The sequence below is a fragment of the Macaca nemestrina genome, chromosome 10 (genome assembly GCF_043159975.1).
Source record: "Macaca nemestrina isolate mMacNem1 chromosome 10, mMacNem.hap1, whole genome shotgun sequence".
Lineage (NCBI taxonomy): Eukaryota > Metazoa > Chordata > Mammalia > Primates > Cercopithecidae > Macaca > Macaca nemestrina.
In genome coordinates, this window is record NC_092134.1 from 30,115,364 (window position 1) to 30,137,383 (window position 22,020).

At 37.4% G+C, this 22,020-nt stretch overlaps 1 long non-coding RNA gene across 1 annotated transcript; it reads left to right on the forward strand.

The window, feature by feature from the left end:
• The first annotated feature begins 14,751 nt into the window (after positions 1–14,751).
• On the forward strand, positions 14,752–19,550 carry LOC139356528 (uncharacterized). Its single transcript, XR_011608512.1, has 3 exons — positions 14,752–14,822; positions 16,491–16,565; positions 18,597–19,550. It is a non-coding gene; the product is annotated as an uncharacterized lncRNA (long non-coding RNA).
• The last annotated feature ends 2,470 nt before the right edge of the window (positions 19,551–22,020 follow it).

Sequence of the window (22,020 nt, forward strand, 5' to 3'; positions counted from 1 at the left end):
GCCTATAGCAGCCCAGTTTAATGGGCATTCAGAGCTCATTAGTGAGGAAACACATCAGGAGTGACCGCTCCGGTGCCACACGTTGCAACTAATAGCCCTGCCGAACAGAATCGTTTCTGTTTCTGCTCAGTTGTTGTGAAATTCTTTCAATGTCAACAAGTGGTCGTGTCGGCAGGAGCCCGCCATCCTGCCCAGCAGTTTTATCCGTTGCTCTCCTGAGCCAGACTTGTGTCCTCCTCCATTGTCCAGCCCCACAAAGGAGCCTGAGCAATCACAAAGCCTTCACAGCCATTCATCATCAGCTCACCGATTCTGCGGGTAAGATTGCCCGCCAAAGTTTGGGCCAGTCCTGTGGGGATGGCATGTATGGATCCACAGGCAAGACACACTGGGCCTCTGCCCCCTGCCTTGGGAATCTGAACAGACAGAGAACAGTACAGACAGTTTGATTTCCTCATCCAAGCAAAAACCAAAATTACATGTAATATGGAGGATCAGACTAAAAATGCACTTTGAGCAAAACAAAAATTGTAGGTGTGGCAAGATTGGGTAAATTATTCCATCTGGCAAAAACATTCTATAGTGGAAAAGAGAGGAAATTATAATCAAAGGGGGCATTTGGCAGCAAGAATCAGCAATAGGTTTATCTACTCCAGAGATGCATGTTCTCTTATTCACAAAAAACTTGGTATATTTGCTCAGTCCATAGAAAAGAAAGTTGTCTATAAAATGTCATGCAAACTTTCTAATCTATATTAGGACTTTAGAAAAAAAAGGGATTTTATAACCAGGTTGTTGAGAATTGGTCCTATTTGCTCGAAATGCAGAAGCACTAGAAAATGGTTTCCCAAGTATACCATTTTAAAATCATAAGAAAAATGCCTTATATTTTAAGTAAAAGACACAACTCTACTCTCTTGGAATGATATACTTTCTTCATTCTTTCAGTGTTCTCTGAAAGAAATATCTGTTATAATTGGCTTCATATTTGACAAAGTAGGCAATGGTCAAAGTGATTAAAAATTCTTAACTCCTCAGCTTACCCTCCAAGCACCAGTTCTGGCCTCTGAATATCTTCAGTGACCAGTATCTGTATGCTCCTGTATATACCTCTTTCCTCCACTAGATTTTTAAATTATTGGTTTGTGTATCTGTACCCCTTGCTAGACAAAGAGCCGTTACAAAGCTATTTCTACATCTTGATGATTTTTGGTTGACTAAACACATGGAGATGAGTAAATGTTCAATAATTGTTCAGTTAAGTAATCCACATCACAAAGTTTTCAAAAAGTGAGCTATGTGTTTGCATTTTCCATCTAGGAGTCCCACAAAATATGATCAGCTATTTAATATTTTGTAGCCTTATATCAAGTTCATGTTTCAACTCATAGCCCTTGCAAATGGGGAGCTTCAGGATACTGTAGTTAAAAAAAATTACTTCCAGATCAAATATTTATGGTAGCATGAGCAAATTTTTTATTATCTACATTGTCACTGACACACAATATCTAATGGAATTTCTTTTTTGTTTTCTTCTTAAGATATGCTTTCCCTTCTGCTATATCTGTTATGTTTGTTACCATCACCTTAGCTTCCAGGAATTGAGAACTTACTGTGTGCCAGATACCACTTACAGCTGCAGTCTTTGCTCAATCAAATCCACCTAGCTGCTTTTATTCATTCCATGAATATGCAGGATAGCATGATGGTTTTGCAGTCCCTGTAGGCATTATTATAGGTGGAGCCCTTTGCAAAGCCTGCATTTTAAAAGATTCTGAAATACTTTTGTGGTGTCCTGTTTCAGATGTTAGAAAGATGCTAATGGACCCTTCTGACTTTCTTTTTGGTGCTTCTCTTAGGCAGCATTTTCAAAAGATCACTGACTCATACATGGGCTTTACCTCTCTAGATGAAGCTGCACGGTGTCAAGGTAAGCAAATGACCCTTGCTTCTTTTCAGGGTGAGAGATGACATGCATTGGTTTCCAAAGAAGTGCCCAGATGATGACCAAAACGCAGACTTTGAATTGTTTTTGCAATTATTAAAATAAGAAAAACCAAAAATATATGAAATCTTTAATTTTTTTTTTTAAATAGTTTCTCTGGTATCCTTAGTAAGTTAGTTCTGACCTACATAAGTGTCATTTGTTTATAAGGGCTTTATATGAAGTAGCTCATTTAATCCTTCTAAGGGTTTTATGAGGTAAGTATTAATATTATCTCCATTTTACACATTAAAAGAATGATGCCTAGAGGAGCTAACCAATCTGCCCATGGTTAGGTACCTAATAGGCCACAGGGCCAGGGTATGATTCTCCTTCCAGGGCCTATGTCCTCAACAAGTGTACGTATTTCCATTGGTTCCCATTCTGGGGCCATGGCGGAACCATAAATTTACCTTGCATCCTTTGGCAGCTGCAGATAGAAATTTCCTTAAAGAAGTTTTTTGTAATGCTAGAGCTGCTTTGGGAATATTGGCCCAATATTTCCAGAGGGATGTTGTCTAAGAAAGCCTTTCTATGTGCAACTTGCAATCTCCTGTTCTTCAGGTCATATGAGGACAGCTCTTCACCTGCATGACCACCTTGGACTTTTCACAATAGGACATGAAGATGTTTGTTTTGTTCTGTGGCTTGCAATCCCCACAGCATGTCACAGAGGAAGTGATATGGAACCATTATCAAAAGCAGTTTTTGTGTCCCATCCGCACGAGTGGGGAATGAAGGGCTTTGCAGCACATTTCTATGGGGGACTTTAAAAAGGATAATTGAATTGTTTAAATCAAATTTGGGTGCCTCTGTCACAAATCATTACCTGTCTTTCCTCTATCTATCTCCTTGTTTTTCAAATTAATGGCACATACTACACACTGACCTCCATTAGCTTAATTTGGTTGAGACATTTTCCAGTCCGTATCATCAAAATGAGAGAGAAAATTATGTTGGCCAGGGAACCATCTGTACAGTGCAAAATGTTAAAGCAGCAGGCATTTTTCTATATTTTCTCAGTTTTGAAAGACTCTGTATACAACTCTAAATACTTAAAGTCACTAACTGAACACATTTCTCAGATTACTGATTTGGATTTCATGAGACTGGTATTTCTGTTGCCTAGGATGAAATTCAAAATATTCTTATATTCAAATCCTAAGACATGTACTACATAAAGAATGCTAAAGCCTTTGTCTACTTAATCAGATGTTTCTCTTAATGGATAGTGCTATATATAGTTCTCTATATTCCCTGGCATTTCACAAGAAGTGCTATGAACTAAAATCATCTCCGAGTCCACCAGCTCAACACACTCAATTTTTAATGCATTGACACATTAACTAGCGCTAATTGCTTTCTTTTGTAAACTAAGTGATACTTTACCTTTCCAGGTAGGTTAATTATTTTCAATATCTATCTGAGATTAAGAAATATGATCTGTAGATTAAATGGTCATAAATAATTCAATTTAGCATGAACTTTTAGTATGTGTTCCAGTAATTTTGCCAGACTGTAAGGACACAACATTGAGAGGAAAGTACCCTCTGTAGTAGAGAGCATGTACAGTGACTGTTTGCCTATCAACATCACAATATATTCAAAAATCTCTTTATAAGCACCATACAGACACAAGGAGGAAGCCTGGTGAAGTACAATGGAAAAAGGGCAAGACACTAGTTGTTGGCCCTGGTTCTTCCTTCACCAACTGTGTGACTGGAAGCATGTCACTAAACTGTGCCAGGTCTCAGTTTCCTCATGTGTTCAACCAGGGCCTTGAATGAGATGTAAGTTTCTCCACCCATCCTCCACCAAGGACCCTTTAAATATCTTTTCCTCAGCTTCTTTATGTTTTGAAAGAGTTAGTCTAAGAAATAATTATTAATAATTAATTTGCTATTATTCACTAATAATTATTTTCTACTAAAAATCTTTATGGTATTGCCAATCAGAACTTTTCATAAACACGGGACCACAAGATTGTCAAGCTAATTTAATATGATTGTAACTGAAATCAATAAAGTCATACTTTAGTAAGTCAAGGTCAGAGGTGCTCAAACTTTTTCCTTTCATGGCACCCTGGAGGCCTCAAAAAGTTTTTCACAGTGCCTCAAGGCCAAAATAAATATCTAAAAGTTCTGTTTGTTAAGTACTTGGGTCCAAACAACTTAATAGGCATTTATGTCCTAAGAACATTTATTCAAATGATAGCCATTTTAACAAAAAATACACCTAAATTGAAAAAAAAATTATTCCATTCTTATAAAACCATGATTATTTATTAACAACAACAACAAAAAATGTGTGCCTGTTGGGCATTGTATGCCTTTACAAACCTTGTTTGTAATTTCCTGTTCTACATTCACTTTCACATGGTACCTGATGGCTTTCTACCACAGCAATGACCAAAAAGTCAGTTTCACAAAAATAGGTTAGCAAAAGAAATGGAGCACAATCTAATTTTGAGACTGTGAACCACTTTGAGCTAGAAATGTGCCTGGTGTCTGACAGATGTTGAGTGTTGCTGTGTTTTCCATAAATTTAGAATTATCCCTCAGTGCCCCTATGAGTTCACTTCAGAACCCCACCTCCAACCCCAGTGATCCCTGGCACACAGTTTGGGAACCACAGAACTGGGCAATTTTATTATGGCCAAATGTATAATTTTCACTAGGGTTTCTGAAAATTGTTCTATTAAGACTTTTAGAGCCCTCACATCAGGAACCACTATACCAGAAGCAATTCAAAGTCCTCCCTTTCAACTTTAATATTGCAGCATTTATTCACTCAATACTTGCTGAGCACGTATTATGTGTCAGGAATTGATCTAAGCTCTTAGGACACATCATTGAACAAAACAGATAAAAACCCTCTGCTTCTGTGGAACTTTTGCTCTAGCAGGGAATTTATATTCTCATAATAAATAAGTAAGGTGTATGGTGTGTTGGAAGGTAATACACTGTAGGGAATGAAGAGTAAGGTGAATGCAATTTTAAACAGGGCCATTGGGAGTAGATCTTATTGAAAAGGTAACATCTAGGCAGACTTGAAGCAGGTGACACAGTCCTACCCAAATCTACAAGAGGAGTGTTTCAGGCAAAGAAATGTGGGGCACAGGTCCCAAGGCAGAACAGTACCTGGTGTGTTCAAGGATAGCAAGGAGACCAGTGTGAAGGGATCAGAGCTACCAAGGAGTGGCAAGGTAGGAAAAGAGGTCACAGATAAAGTGGGGCTGGAGGGAGAACAGGCAAGGCCTGGTAGAGCAGTATAAGAGCACTAGAGTTTATTGTGAACACAATGGGGCCACTAGAGGTTTCCAATGAGGGTATGACATGATCTGACTTATGATTTAATGGGATCACTTCAGCTGCTGTGTTGAAATAGACTATGAGGGAAGAACCAATCAGGGGTCTATTACCATAATTCAGGTGATAGTTGGTGGCAGCTTAAAACAGAGTAGCAGCAGAGGTGGTAAGAAACTCTGGCAGGATTTTCCAGTTGATTTTGAGATATAAACAAGTGAAGTCAAAATCACCCCAAGATTTTGGACCTGTGGTAAAATTAAATACTACTACTTTAAGTTATTTAAGCTGATTTTATTCAGTCCATAGAGTAATAAAATTAACTTTGATGTTAGATTTTTAAATGCTTCTAACCTTTTATACTCAATACTACTTAGCTCAGGAATTAAACGGTTTTACTAGATAATTACTTCAGAACACATTAACAACAGTTCAATCCAAACAGACACATGACACAAACCACCGATATTTAATGAAAGAAAATAATCTTTTTTCCAACAAATGTGTATCTTGAATTTTACGTGGCAGGCAACGTCTAGGTTTTTTAGATGATTTAGAGAGGAATCCTATTCTGTTCCTACTTTCAAGGGTCACACCATTTATGAGGGCAAATAAAACATGTACATATTACGTATTTAAAGATAAAAGGGTCACAAATGAGGTGGTGATGAAGAGCTGTGGAAAGTCAGAGGAGGAAGAGATGACTCCCAACTTTTCATGTAAAAGGAAGGTACCAGGGCAAAGAAATCATGAATTAAATGAACCTCTAGGAGTGAATACCTAGAAATACCTTATTATCCTGTTGAGATAATAAGGAAGAATAGCTTCTGTGATCTATGGATTAAAACAGATTCAGTAATGGGTTGTTCCCTTTAAGGCTTATAGGAGGTAAGATTGGTTTTGATACCTATATAGTAAAGCCATGAATGGGGCTTGAACTTCATTCAGTATGAAAGGGAAAACCATTCAAAGTGTTTCAATAGGGAACTAACTTGAAAGAATCCAGGCTTGAAGAAGGTTAGCCTGACAGCAAGGGGCAAAATGGGTGGGAAGAATGAGAAATCAAGGATGTAATGGCATAAGATGGTCATAGAGACCTGATACAGGCTAGTGACAGGGAAAGTAGAAACAAAGTCATTGATTTAAGAGACTTTTAGGGGCAAGCTGTTTCTCCCATCACTGTCTCGACCAGGAGGAACATCTTGAGCAGATCCTTCTCATGTCTAGTCAAATACACTTTGGACTTTTCCTCCCACAGCACCATGCACTCCCTTAAGTATACAGACCAGAGTCCATTCTCCATCTCAAGAGGTGAGTGAGAGAGGAGAGGTTAGCAAAGTCAGTGAAAGGAGGCTGCCTGCACAGATGGCTGAGCAAAGTCTTAGGACTTAGGACACCTAAGTCTTGAGTCACCTCTGCTGGCTACTATCCACAGATTAGTACCAGATGCTATCATGAAGAACTATTAATAGAGCTGCTCAACATGGCCATGTACATTGCTCACTGAGGTGAAGCTTCTGTGAGCAGTGAACACTGGCTCAGGTACCTGTGGTTCATGGGTCTGGTTAAGGATGATGTCTGTCCCCAGAAGTGGAGACTAGGCAAGTCCTGAATGTGGTCAGTCCTGGTATCCTTGTCCTAGAGCCCACCTACTTCCCTCCTTATTCACATCCCCTTTGTTCCTCTCACCTTTCCTCCAACCCAAGACATCCTTATCTAGTGTATGTGCATAGGGAAGCTGAAATTGACTACAAATTTCTCCAAATATTATGTTTACACTGAGTTCTCTTGGAGTCCTGGCTTTCAAACTCCGAGACCAAGGAATGTTTTGTTCTATGGAATTTCTTTACTGCCACTTGGATGGCAGTCACTGTAGGATAGAATGTATAAATGGGCATGGCGGGGAAGCGGTAGTGGAAAGTGGAATGTACTCTGCAGTTCATCACAAAAATATCCTGCTGCAAAAAAGGGCAGAGATTGAATCTATAGACCTCAAAACAGGTTTAACAACAACCAACTCAAACATGGTCAAACTGAATTGGAGACTCATGGGACAATCTTGAAAAATAAGAAACCAGGTGTGAGAAATGAATGACTGCAGCAACCTTGGCTTGAGGTTGAGATTCGAAGTTTTCTTTACAGAGGAAGCAGTAGGAATCATGGGATAAGATACAATTGCTAAGAAGAAATGTTGAAAGAAAAGAGAAGGGATGCAGGAAACAGAGCCCTATGCAAGGCCAAAAAGAGAAAAGATGCCAAAGTTATAGTCCTAAGAAAGGTCCACAGATGTGGACAGGAAGTGGTGAGAGGAGTCAGAAGTGAAACAGGGAAGAGGGAGACCCAGGATGTTGGCGCATCACACAGGTGTCAGGCTAAGTGTTTCTGGACAGAGGGGCAAACAATCATTCATGCTATAGTAAGGTCGAGGACTGTGAAAAGGGTTTGGCCACTTAGATGCCCTGGCAATAGCCTTAACTGTGAAGTAACCACTTATTTCTATATGTGATTATCTCATGATACAGTCCTTAACAAATGCTGCAGCAATGGCTTGAGAATTCTTCAGTTGGTACTTCATGATATTCAATTCATACTGGCTGGATAGGGGAGGGTAGAGATTGGGTGGTGAGTGTGGGGAAGGCAGGAGAAGATGTTGCACTGGAGTCATTCAATAAATAAATAGCATTCTCAGAATGTCTCAGATAAATTGTGAATTACTGTAAAAGGTGTGTTATTCTGTTGTTACAGTAATGCAAGCAGCAGCTCCATGTAATTAAGAGGTCTATTAACTTAGACCTAGTGGTGAATGTTTTTATGCTGTAATATCAAAAGGACTGGAACTCCAAGGTTACTCTCTGGTAGGTAAGTGCCACAAAATTCCAAATTCATATGCTGGTTTTTTTTCCCCCGTGCAAACTAACAAAAGAGTGTGCATAAGGAATTTGAGATTAGTTCTGTCTATTGTTAGCTCCGTGCATCTTCAAAGCATATCCAGGGGACATCCTACCAGAAAGCGAACGTTAAACAAACAACTCGTTTACTTCCTGCTCTGTTCTCCAGTGACTAAGACTTATGGCTGAGAGGTAATAGAAATCTGTTGATGCCAGTAGATATTGAAGGAAACTAACATCCTTTGTGGTATCCCCAAGAAATTTTACTAGTCAGAGAAAGCTATTTTCTAACAAACAAGAACATAGCAAACCAAACCCAAAAAATCTGCTTTTCTCCATATATTGATCCTTCTCTGCAAGTGCTGTGATCAGTTACCATCACAGCATCCGTCACAAGTACTTGTGATGACGCTCAACCCGCCAGAGCCCTCTCCTACTGAGAGGCTCTTCTCTTATAGATATGACAAACCAATAAATTGAATAGTTTAAAAGAGCTTTTCCTCCTAGTGAGGACAAAATTTGGTCTTGTAAGAAAACAACATTGTGCATTCAATGTTGTTTCAATCTTGGAAAAAAGGGTGATTTCAAACGAAATCCATTATTGTTTTATGCATTTCTAAAAGCAAAAGATGGGTGAAAACCCCAAATGTCTTTTAAACGAAGGACAACAGATCTCTAAACTAGGTAACTGACGCATAAATAACAAGAATCTGCCCCTTCATCATAATACATGTGGCTGACAATCGAATGATCCCAGTTTCCAGATTAATTAGAGATGTGCATTTTCTCCTACTAACATTTGAATTTTTGGGGGGTGGAACTTTACATGTTTTCTGTTTCTTTCTCCTGTTTCTATCTCAAACCAAAGAGAGGATAGCTTCTCTATCATTTTTCCATACCAGATACAAAAACAAAACGAGAAGAAAGACAAGAGTGCTCTGTGACTCCAAGAAAATGTTTGTTCTTGTATCTTTTTTTTATTTGAGGCAAGGAGGGAAAAAAAAAAACTTCAGAGGAGTAAACCTGAGACACTGATTCAAGAGCCAGACAGTTCAATGAACAGGATAATCGGGGTAGTTTTTGACAGGTGCGGCTGCCTGCCTATAGCTGGCATATAATCATTACCATTTTAATAAAGCTCTAATAGGGGGCTGATCATTCAATGGCGTGTGAGGATCCTAATTCAGCTCCCAATCCCACATGAATGTGCTAGAATTTGCAGGCTTTGTTTTCCTCTTTTGTACCCCTGAATGCCAATAATTACTGGCTATAGATTCAAAAATTCTTAGAACTGGAAGCTAAATTAGCTCTCCTAATACTGCACAAGAATGTCAATACTCATAAAAAAGGAAGCAAGTGGTTTTTTTGTATTCTTTTTTTTTTTTTTTTTTACACTTGTAGGCATTGTGAAGACCAGCAGTTGAAGTGGGCTGGCTTACAGCATGAATAATGACATTACTGTCTCTCTCACGGAGAGCCTTCCCTCTCTCTGGAACAAAAAGTTATCCATTGCTTCTAATACAGTAAGTCTTATAAAATCATACATTGATTTTTTAAGTTTCTGCTTTTCTTAATGTGAAAGAATCCACGTCCTCTCTCTGGTCTGGTTTAAAGGCAGGATTTGTAAATATTCTACAACTCCCAGTTGAAATGTAGGTATCTTTCTGGGAAAAAAAAAAAATGCCTTCACCTCCCTAAAGCCTATCTCCAAAGAGAATATTCATAATGAAACCACTTGGATCATAGGTGGAATTGTAATTGTAACTATTACGATATTGGAGATCATTAGTTACATAGCACAATGTTCAGAACCCCATGCTTAATGTCTTCTATGGGGTTTTTCATCTGATCGCTCAACACTATGAGGTGGATTTTTTTTAGGCCCATTTGCAGAGGGTGACACTCTGAGTGATTAAATACTTTACCCAAAGTTACACATCTAGTAAGTGCTGGAGAAAGGACTCAAACTTCCCATTTCAATTTGCCTTTCTTCTAAGTGCCATTTGTCTGAAGTTCCTCAAGGCTTCAGCATTTAATGCGGTGGTGACTGTGCCTCATCCTGAATCCCATCCAATGCCACAAGGTGCCATAGCCATTCACTTTCCCTGTGTCACCCAAAACGTTTCCTCCATGAAGCCAAAAAAACCTGGTTGAGATCATCCTCTGGCTGATACTAGGAACAAGCAAGCACATTTGACTTTTCTTCCTTCAGGCATCAGACCACACTAAACAAGTCACGGAGAATGGAATCTTAGCAAGAAAAATTCAATTGTTGAGAGCTAATCTTCAGAATAGTTTATCCACACCGATGACTTGCTCCATTGCTATCCTTTGAGATCTGTGCAGGAGATGCCCTATTGTCTCTGGGTTCTAATACAGGATGTGTGGGTAGCAGGTAGATAACAGCACTCATGTGCTCACTTTAAAATCTCTTCGGTGTCAATTGCAGACATACGGAGGTTTTCCAGGTAACTGTCTTTCAATTCCAAGAATACTGACCATGATCTTCAGGCCTTGTTTTGTTTTTTAATATATTTTATTCATAAAACTTTTAACTAAGAGACACTTTCAGTTTTTCACTTTTCAATAAGCAAACTGAGATTCAGAGAGTTGAAGTTTCCTGACCAATGTTCCACAGTAGACAAAACACCAGAATCCAATTTTCATGATGTTTCAGAATTAATTTCAGTATGAATCAAGATGACTGGGAATCTTTAACACACACACACACACACACACACACACACACACACACACACACCCTGTTAATAAAATCTCTACAAATTACACCCACCCCATGTGAAGCATCACTAAGAAAATATATTGTTAGGTCTAATTCTCATATGAAATATTAGAGTCTCATTAACAATTTCTTATGGGCCAGTATGAATAGGAAGAAGATACGTCCTGTAAAGAGATGCCCATTGACAGTAAATATTTATTTTCCTAAATGTTCTAGGCTGACTCTGTGTCACTCAGTGCAATTCTGTATTATTTAGCTGTTGCTGCAAAATGAATTACCTCAAAATTTAGCAGCTGAATGCAACAATACACTTTCTTTTTAAAAAATCTCACCATTTGTGTAGGCCAGAAGTTCAGGAGCTGCTAAGGTGAGTGGTTCTGACTCAGGGTCTCTTGCGAGGTTGTTGTCAAGATGATAACCATGGCTGCAGTCATCTGAGGTTTGCTTAGGGCCGAAAGATCGGTTTTGAAGATTGCACACTCACGGGGTTGTCGAGTTGATTCTTAAGACTTTCACTGCATGGATCTCTCCAGAAAACTGTTTACATGTCCTCGCAGCATGGTGACTGCTTCCCCCAGAGCAAGTGACTTAAAAGAGAACAAAATGGAAGCTACATTTTATGACCTAGTCTTACAGGTCACACTTTATCATTGCTTTAATATCTTACTAAATGCATAGGTCAGTCCCATTCCACACAGGAGGAGACTCCGCAGGGACATGAATCTCAGGAGAAAATCCACCGGAAGCTGGCTACCCCAAATTCCATGGCAGAGCACTTTTCTCTACCACTGATTTTGGTGGGAAGAAGAAAGAGGTGACTTCAACTCAATTAACATAGTAAAACCAACTGGTTAATTCTCCACATATGAGTCTATGCAAAAGCAAAGATCTTGGAGACAAAAATTGCCAACTGTCCTATAAGTGTCTTCTAATAAATGTCCAGCTCCAGGCTGGGGAATATAGAAGGCCCCTATTTCTTATTTAGTCATCTATTCCTCCTTTCAACAAAAATTCACTGAGGGCCTGCTGCCTGCCAGGCACTGTGCTAAATGTTGGGAAACAACAATAACAAAATATCTAGAATGAACCCTCTAGAATTCTGCCATCTTCACAGAAGTGTACCTCTGAAGCAGTGTTTCCTCATGGAAAATTCTCCTAACATTCTAGGATTGTGACTTCTTATTTTTATCTTTGGGAAAAATTTGATCTGTTTGTAAGTTCTATCCCAATTGCTATGCTCCCTAGGAATCAAAAATAGCCCCAGAAAAATGTTAAACAAATAAGATATATCACCTAATCAGTGCAGGGCAGAATGCTCTGGCAAAGGCCAACTGGTCAAGGATATAAAACTGCAAAACGTATATTTATCTGCAGTATTTACTACTGTCACAACAGAGGTAACAATGGGTTTTAGTTTATAATATCAAACTCATAACATTACCTACACTGTTTACGCGTAAATTTGAGACTATCCATTAAACATTTAAATCATGTCCTGTTGAATAAAATGGTGTACTAATATTAGAGACAACTGAAACAGTCACACCTGGCCTAATAAAATTTCCCTCTAAACTGTTGAACCTCATGTTACTCATTTAAAAACGGTCATAAAAATAAGTCTCTACTTCATAGAGTTATATGAGAATTGAAAGATATTAATTTCGTATAGCACTTAGCACAATGCCGCCTGGCCCGTGTAAGTGCTCAGTAAGTGTTATTATAAACCAGTATATTATTGTAAGCCACTCTCAAATAACTGGCCTTACTTTGATATTTCTCAGTTATTATCACTCTTTTAGAGAACTGCAATGATTAAGTATTCAAAGTTCAAACCTTGAACTTGCCCCCTAAGACAGTAACATGCCCCAGCTTGAACGGGCTCTGCTACGATGCAAAGTGGATCTCTCTTCTGCTACATGTTTCTTACCAGCGTTCTATGAGTCAGGATGGTTATATGACTCAGAGTAGCTGGTGCTTTTAGCAAATTATAGTGTCTCTGCACCAAAGCAAACCATGAACCACTTTAGTCTATGACAGATTTTTCCATCTGTAAAATGGAGTGAACATGCTTAAATTTTAAAGTCATTTAGTATGTGACAGTCAGGATCTTGGGAAACAGAAATGGATGATCGGTTCAATAGAAACCCAAACTCCAGCATTACGTATTATACCATGTGATAAACCTGCACATGTACCTCCTGAATCTAAAAAAAAAAAAAAAAAAAAAAAAAAAAAAAAAAAACTAGAGAAAAAGGAAAGCAGAAATACAGGTTTTGATTAATTACTAAATGGAATACTAAGTGAAAATAACTTATGGCATTTGCTTTTGATAATACCCTTGGGTGTTTCCCTTGTTAAGTTTCTGCTTGGTGCTGTAATAGAGGAGAGCAACATAGTTTGCCAACTTCCAAACTTGCACTGATTTTGTATGACCTTGAACCTAACTTAAGCCTTCCCTGCTTCCAGTTCTGCTGAACACAAAGAAAACGTGATTTCTTGGAGCAAAATAAAAGGCTTAGAAAGAAGACTGAGAAGGCTTCCTAGATATCAAATAGCTCTTACAAAACACCGTTTTGATGAAGCAGTGTAAGCGAATCAGAAACATATGTATTAAGTTTCCCTTGAGTTATTGGGGTTTCAAAATGAAGGGATTAAGAAAGCGGCAGGAGCTGCCCTTTAGTTGCACAGCACCCTCTGAAACCTCCAAAACATGTTTTCAGGGAGAGATTTAGTCAATCCCTCAAAACTTCAAGATATTTTCTACCCGACCGGGACATATTCAGAACTTGTAAGATTATCTCATATTGCCTGATCTCCAGTTCCTTTCTAGATCAAAGAAGTAGAGTTAAGTACTCCTATTCTGGGAAGCTTATCTGTACTAAAGTAATGATTCTTTCCTTTGGTTTGCTATGAATTAGTAATAGTTTTTTTTTTTTCATCTTAAACCAGCACAAAATATTAAATACATTTTTAATGACCTCTACTTCTGAAAATATTGCTCTCAAAAAAAGTGTGTTAAATTGGGAAGTGTTACCAGCTCATGTTTCATCCAGATTAATTAAGTAAAGTAACTCTTTGGTGCCTAAGACCTTAATTCTCTGATTGTTTTGTTATTGAAGGTATCAACAGTTGTCTCAAATGGATGTTGGGGAATGCTTAAAAACACTCCAGTTATATTATGAAACTACATTCTAAAAAGCAAGTAGATTGTTCATATTACCATTAAAAAGGAGTGAAGGTGGGAGAAGGAGTGAGGAGTCCAAAATCTAACAAAAAAAGATCTGCTCTGAGGTATTGGAGCTCCGTGTGCTGAACAAATTCAGATTAAATTGAAATCCAGCAAGGTTTGGAGACCATTCTCTATGGAGCTTGGCGAAATTGGCAAATCAGCTATTAAAAAATAGGACTGAAGTGTTTTATCTGTGTTGTCCTTTGTAATTAGGCTGCTGAATAACAGAAGTATTATCACACCAGGGTTAGTGCCAGAGGATTACCCAAAGTTTTACAAATGGGATGCTAAAGTGGCCTGAACAGGTGCACACACAAAGACCAAGGGAGGGGGAAAGTAAGAGAATGAAAGCTGAGGCCTACTACTTTCCGCCACATAGTAAAATTAATGGTTTCTGTAAATGAATGGCACGGTTAGATTACCATTGAACTTGTAAAATTAGAAGAAGGAGTCAGATTCTTCATTACACTCCTTTTTCTCTTTTTTAATTTGAGTGGAGGAGGTCGACCTTAATTGTCGTTTTACCTAAAAAAAAAAAAAAAAAAAAAAAAAAGAAAATCTTTTCATTTGAATAATTTTGCAGCAGGCACAGTGACTCCTCAAAAGAATTGTGCTTTCTGAAATCTTTCTTTTCTCCTAGTCTACTCATGTGACCCGCACGCTGGAGAGAAAAGTGAGTTGGATTTGAATGAGCTCATATTTGGGAAACTGGTGAATTTAAAAAGAAGTGGGGGGGGGGACAGCTACTACCCTTAAAACCAACAGTGAAAAATGAAAGACAGATAGGCTTCATGTAGGCAAATTAAGGATTCATATCAAAAGTAAACCTAAGAGCCTCTCTTAGAAGCAGATGTGTAGGAACTCGTGGATTCTAAACATTCTCAGCTGAACTCTATTAATTTGCCAAAAATGTATCCGTTTTCCAATGTAATGGTAGTTCCAGTCATTTAAAGTAGTTGCCTTTTCATTATAATTTCCTTGTAAAATGAAGCACTAGATTATTCATCTTTGGAAATTTAAATGTTCTGAGGCTGCTCTACAAAGATCATTCATTTCCCTTTCCACCAACTCTTCAACATTCTCTTACCCAGTTCTCCTGGAGATGAGTAGCATTTGTTTATTATTTGGCTATCTGGGTTAACCTGTAGGCTTGACTTTGTTTGAATAGTTTTAGATTCCAAAAACCTGTAAGTACTACCAAGTTTCCAGGCCTTCCCGGGGCACCACACGTATGTCTTTATTTTAGCCAATAGAATATATATGTATATAAGATATAAACTTAGCCCCTGGTAAATGACACTATCTCAATGCATATTTTGTTGTTGTTGTTGTTGTTGTTATTGTCATTGTACCAAAACATCTTCAAACATATACCAATTGGCTTCCAAAAGAAACAAGCTAGTGCTTTAACCACAGACTGCAGTGTGTAGGTTAATAACCAAGTCATTGACACCTCCTTTTAAAAATTAGGTATACATTCTGAATTTCATCATGCACTAATCAAATGATCTTGCCTTCATGTGGAGATTATTATTTATATAACTATTTGAGAAAAATCTCAAAACATTTATATACATCTACAACTGAATCTTAAAGTTTATTTTTACAGAGATTTGGGTGCAGCAAACCACCATGGCATGTGTATACCTATGTAACAAACCTGCACGTTCTGTACATGTACCCCAGAACTTAAAGTATAATAATAAAAAAAAGTAGTATAGAACATCGAATAAATTTTGCCAGCAGTCCCCAGCTGAAAATATGCAGTGGGGACATTGTTTTAAAGCAGCAATTCTTGTTCTATAGGAGGGAAAACCATTTTGTCATAAAAATGGTTTTCTGCTAGAATATTGGCATGTGATTTAAATCTTGACAAGGAAGATCAAGTCTGTTAGAGAGGCAATTGAACTGATAGGAGCAATTAGCACAATGAAAAATGCACAAGAAATAGTCAACAAGGCCATGTCCCTTTTACGTCACAGAAATGCTACAGAATTATTTAGGTGCCGATTCTAATACAATTTTAATTATGTTAAGGAAGTGCATCTTAAAAGATGTATGTTTTAAAGACAAAAGAAATTGAAAACTGCAGTTATCATTTACTAAATACTTACTACATCAAGCAGTCTGCTCATCACATTACGTACACACTATATGAATTTTCCAACAAGCTCTTGATGGAGATGTTGTTTTTTCATTTTCTACGGTTGAGGAGTCTGGAGGTTAGAGAGGTTAAGAACTTTTCCAGAAGACACACCACGTGGCAAAGTCATAAGACTCACCAAGAACTGTCAGGCAAATAAAAAGCTCGCACACTTCACTGTTTTATATTCTATTTCAGGACAATATATTTTCTAATCAAAATCAGAAGACTCTGTTCACATGTTTGCTGAAAGCCACAGAAGACCTGATTTTGGTAGGTAGAAGTTTCAACTCAGTTTTTTATATGAAACTACTAACTCGATTTTGTCTAAAGAGCGATATGTTTTAAAGTCCATCACTGAGATGAAAAGCAAAAGCTATTTTAAAAAACTGATAGCAATAGCTTGAGAATTTAGGTAGTGTTTTCACTATACTTCCAGTACAGAGATGAATGAATTTGGCCTTGCCTCACACATTTTTTTTGTGAATGAATTTTTAGTTTGTATGGTTAATGATCAAAACAGAAACTACCTTGAAAAATAACGCTGGGCATCAAACTGTGTGCTTAGACTTTGTATGTTTTGTTTTTGTTTTTGTTTTGAGCAGAGTCTTACTCTGTTGCCCAGGCTGGAGTGCAATGGCACGATCTCGGCTCACTGCAACCTCTGCCTCCCGGGTTCAAGCTATTCTCATGTCTCAGCCTCCCAAGTAGCTGGGATTACAGGCACCTGCCACTATGCCTGGCTAACTTTTGTATTTTTAGTAGAGATGGGGTTTTGCCATGTTGGTCAGGTTGGTCTTGAACTCCTGACCTCAGATGATCCACCTGCCTCGGCCTCCCAAAGTGTTGGGATTACAGCTGTGAGCCACTGCACCCGGCCGTATATTTTTTGCTTTAGGGTCTGCACTTGTCTATATTCTACCCGAGGCTTCACTTCACATCTCCTTTCTTGGTTGGAATGCCTCCTGAAACTTGCTATAAAGCTCTTCCTGAAACTCCCACTAAACAAGTATGCCACTGCCTTCACAGAAACCTACTTAGCCACCTACGTATGCTATGCTAGCTAGCTGTGTATCTAATTCAGAGTAAGTGCTGATAAACTAGCTTGTTTTTACTATGTTACCCAATAGTGCCAAAATTCACCTACCTATTTACTTGTTGAAAAAAATAGGGCAGTATCAGCTTCTTTGATCATTTTCTAATATTGTTGCCAGCTTTGTACATACAAGGTATTTTAAATGGAAGGTAATAACTAGCCTTTTTTAAACCACAAGTATGACTTCAAGAATCAGATGTCAAAGTAGATGTTCAACATATATTTATTGAGTAAATCAAGGACTATATGAATCAATTAAAATGATATAAGAGAAGAAACTACTAAACAGAGATTGGCTGTCAATGAAGTTAGCACAAAGTAAAGAAATGGGGGAAAAACACTGGAGACAAGACTTTTAGTACTTGTTTAGGCCATAATTATTGCAGAGTAATCTTACGTTCCAGTTCTCCCAGAACTGTCCTGGTTTGTCTGGTTTACACTTGCTACTCTGGTATAATTAACAATTTCATCCTCTTTTACTATCAGAATTGCCCTGATTCAGATGATAAATTATATGGTCACTTGACACATTAGCATGTGCCATTTAACAAATCCTTTAAACACTTCCAGTTGGTTTTTCTCACCACAAAATAAAATGATTAACCCAAATGGACTCTATCTCTCCTTAAGCTTTGTTACGAACTGTTCCCTGTTTTAAGTGTCTTTGCACACTTATTCCCCATCTTCCTGGCAACCTGTTCCCACTTTCCACTGGAAGAACAAAATTAGTGACAACATTTAAAGAGCTTTTGTAGAAACAAACTGAATTCTGTGGGAGAGGAGAGACAATACATTTGTGTTTAGTAATAAGAGTGAGGAAGATTCATATCTGAACCATAATGCAAAACATATCCAGGTTACAAAATTACAAGCCAAAGATAAAAATGTTATAACTATGCAGCAATATTCACTATAAACAAAATAATCTTTATCAAATTAATTTAGTAATAAAGAAAATTATTTAATAATTTTACAAACGTCTGATTCACTTACTACATGGGATCAAGAAACAGAATGAAATTAAACCACTCAAAAGCAACATTGAAAGCTAAGAGGATGGAATAATGCCTTCAGAATGGAGAGAAAAAATTATTTCCAATCCAAAATTCTATAGCCAGACAAACTATCTTCTAAGTATTTGTGTAGAATAAAACACTTTCAGAAATGAAACATTTTAATAAATTACCTTTTATGCATTCTTTTTTCAGGAAACTACAAAAAGATGTGTCTGTCTTAACAAAAAATAATAAACCAAAGAAAATAAAATATATGGGATCCTGAAATAAAAGGTGCAACACAAGAGAGATAAATAAAAACAATGACAACCTCTCTGTGAAGAAAGACCCAAAATAACAACTTTGCAACTGCTCTAGAGAATAATTTGTTCGGATAAGACTAATTCAGGAGACTCCAAGGGTAAGTTTCAAGAAGATTAAATCTATACAATACCTAATATGTTTGCATGTGTAGAGAAGAGATTTATACTACTTGGAGAGAATTTGAAGTTAAATTAGCAGTTCATCTATGACTATGATTTGCATAGATATAATGATTGCTAAATATTTCTATAGCCTGAGGAAGACGGTGAATGAGAAGTGTGCTTGTGTGTGGCAAGGAAGAAGGGCATTTACCAAGTGGGAAGTCAATGGTCAAATGCTTAAGATTTGGTAAGGCATTTACCAAGTGAGAAGTCAATAGGCAAATGCTTAAGACTTAGTAACCAGAATGCAAATATGTAAGTACATGTAGAGGCAAAACATAGCATTATAGTTATGTGCGCAGATGCTAGAGTGAGACTCTCTGGGTTCAAATCCCAACCTCACCAATTACTAGTCACGTGACTTTGGGCAAGTTGTTGACCTATTTGAAACTCAGTTTTCTCGTATGAAAACTGGGATTATAATTACCCATCTCGTAAGATTTTTATATGAACTAACTTTCTAAAATACTTAGAACAATACTTGTCACAAAGCCAGCAGTATAAAAGTGTTGACTATTAAAATAATGTCATTAGAAACATGGAGATATATTAAAAGAATAAGCTAAAATAACAGAAATTGGTTGTGACTGGAGGAGAATGATGCACTGGGAATATTATTGTTTTTCTTAACTTGGAGAAATTTGATTTTTTAAAGTTTGTGTTCACATATAATTTAAAAAATAGAAAACTAAATTTTAAGTGACAAGAATTATATTCTTCCATTTAGTCAGGTGCTGGATAAAGTAGCTTTTATTTAGTTGTCTGCAAATATTATGACAAATAGGACAAGAAGAGTGCATGCTGTTTTCAACCAGTTTGTATTAATGATGATCCTTAGATGTAGGCAACAGAAGTTGATGAAGCTGATTTAAATACAACGGTTTAGTTGAAAAGATGTTGGGGAGATCACAGAATGAATTGCGATGCTGGAGAACCAGGTGTGAAAATGTACAGGCATGAAGGGAGGCTGCATAGCCATAACTATGTACTGAATCACACCAAATACCATCAGGTGAGGATTTCACATCTATCACCATTGGACTCGCCATACCGTAATTTATACATTTACTGGCCTGGCTGCAACAACTCTTCCTGGAAATCATATGCTGCTTCCACCACAGCCTATCAGAAAGAAGCCTCCTCTCTTGTGTTGTTTTATGTCACCAGTCCCACTTCAAATCATAGCCAAGTGCATAAATTAGTCAGGGAGGCTGGGAAGACATGTATATGTGTGTATATATATATGTGTATGTATATATATGTGTGTATGTATATATATGTGTGTATATATATATACGTGTATGTATATATATGTGTGTATATATATACATGTATATGTGTATATATGTGTGTATATATATACATGTATATGTGTATATATATGTGTATATATATATACATGTATATGTGTGTATATATATGTGTATATATAACATCTGTGGTAGGAGGCCAACTCTACCCCCATCCAAGAGCCATAAGATAGGTAATTTTCTAATTACAGACTGGATGGAATAGGCTATGTTCTTATATTCATTACTTCTCCATAGAAGTACTCAAGTTAGCAATATGACTAACTTTGGCCGATTAAATATAAGTAACAGTCATTCTTCACTTCCGGACAGAAATACTAAGAACCAGGACATGGTTCTCCCAATCTACTATTCCCTGCCAGGCAAATCTGAAGGCATGTTGCAAGGATACCTCTGCCAGCCTGAGTCCTTAAATGACTATGATAAGCAAAGCTTCCTTGCCAACCTGTGGTGGACATGTATTATGAGCAAGAAATAAATACGATTGTTTAAAGCCACAGCAATTTGCATGTTGTTTGTTACTGCAGTTTAACATACCTATCCTAACTGACAAAGATGACTCAGACACTGGAGAGTCAAAAACATGACAAGTGCATACCACAGTACATTTTTTCTGTGTGTCACATGTCTTGAAACTTGTCCAGCCATACACAAACCTTCTAAATATCATCTATCAACTGTAGATTTAGCTTCTCTTATGTTATTCTAGAAAACTATCCTCAGTTGTTCCTTGTTTGCCTTTGACCTATACACTTTCAGAGACTATTTCTGTTTAGTTACTATACTTTATCTCTGTTTCCTACTCCTATACTGTTGAACTCAGCCCTGATAGCTTATTTGACCAAAGCTTGACTCTGTTCAGAGTCAAGAACAAGTATGAGAGCCTTGGGATTTTACTATACTGTTTTGTCCATTTGGTATTACCTGGGTTGGAATACTCAAACCCCATTGGCTCCTAGATCTATAAAATTACATAATGTAATTTTAAAACGTTATAGTATCTTTTTATTCATTTACTCAATGACTATTTATTGGGAGTCTACCATGTGCCAGGCATTGTGCTACTGTAAGTTTACACATGCATTGTTATGCATTAGTCTACCAGGTACTAGACCAATGATTAGTAATAGACCACGATTCTAGCCCTTAGGAGCTGACATCCTGGTGGAAGGAAAATGGTATGGGAGTAGGTGGTAAGTACTAGAAATAAATTAAGCCAGTTTAGGAAAATAGACAGTACTGTGGGTAGATGGAAAAGGGTAGTTTCAATTATAAGTAGATCTGGTTAGGATAGGCATCATTGAGAAGGTAACATTTTAGCACAGACTTGAAGGAGTTAAATAAGTGAGCCATGTGAGTGTCTGAAAGCAAAGTATTCCAATCAAAGGAGAGAAACAATGCAAGCTTTCTGAAATAAATGTATACTTGGAGTTTTTGAGAAACACCAAAGAAGTTTTTATGAGAATTCCTATTTTCCTATTACCTAACACACATGGTTGTCCACTTTCTTTGAGGTTAATCTCTTTTATATCTCATGTGTGATTATACAATTTGGGCTTCTGTTTCAGCATTTGGAAATATTATTCATAGGTTGTTTGTATCCTTGTAAAAGAGAAAAATCGTAGTTCTCTTTATCTTACTGTTACATTGGTAAATTATTTGATCATAATTATCCCAAACATTGATTAGGGCAAATTTCTTCAGCAGATTACAAATCATGCTTCTAATAATCAATCACACTCACATTCCTTCTTGGGAGTCATAAAGTGTCCATATTTGGCTTTGTTACTAATATCCCAAATAATCACCACTGGGACAGTCATCTCTGGCTGTCAAGGAAGA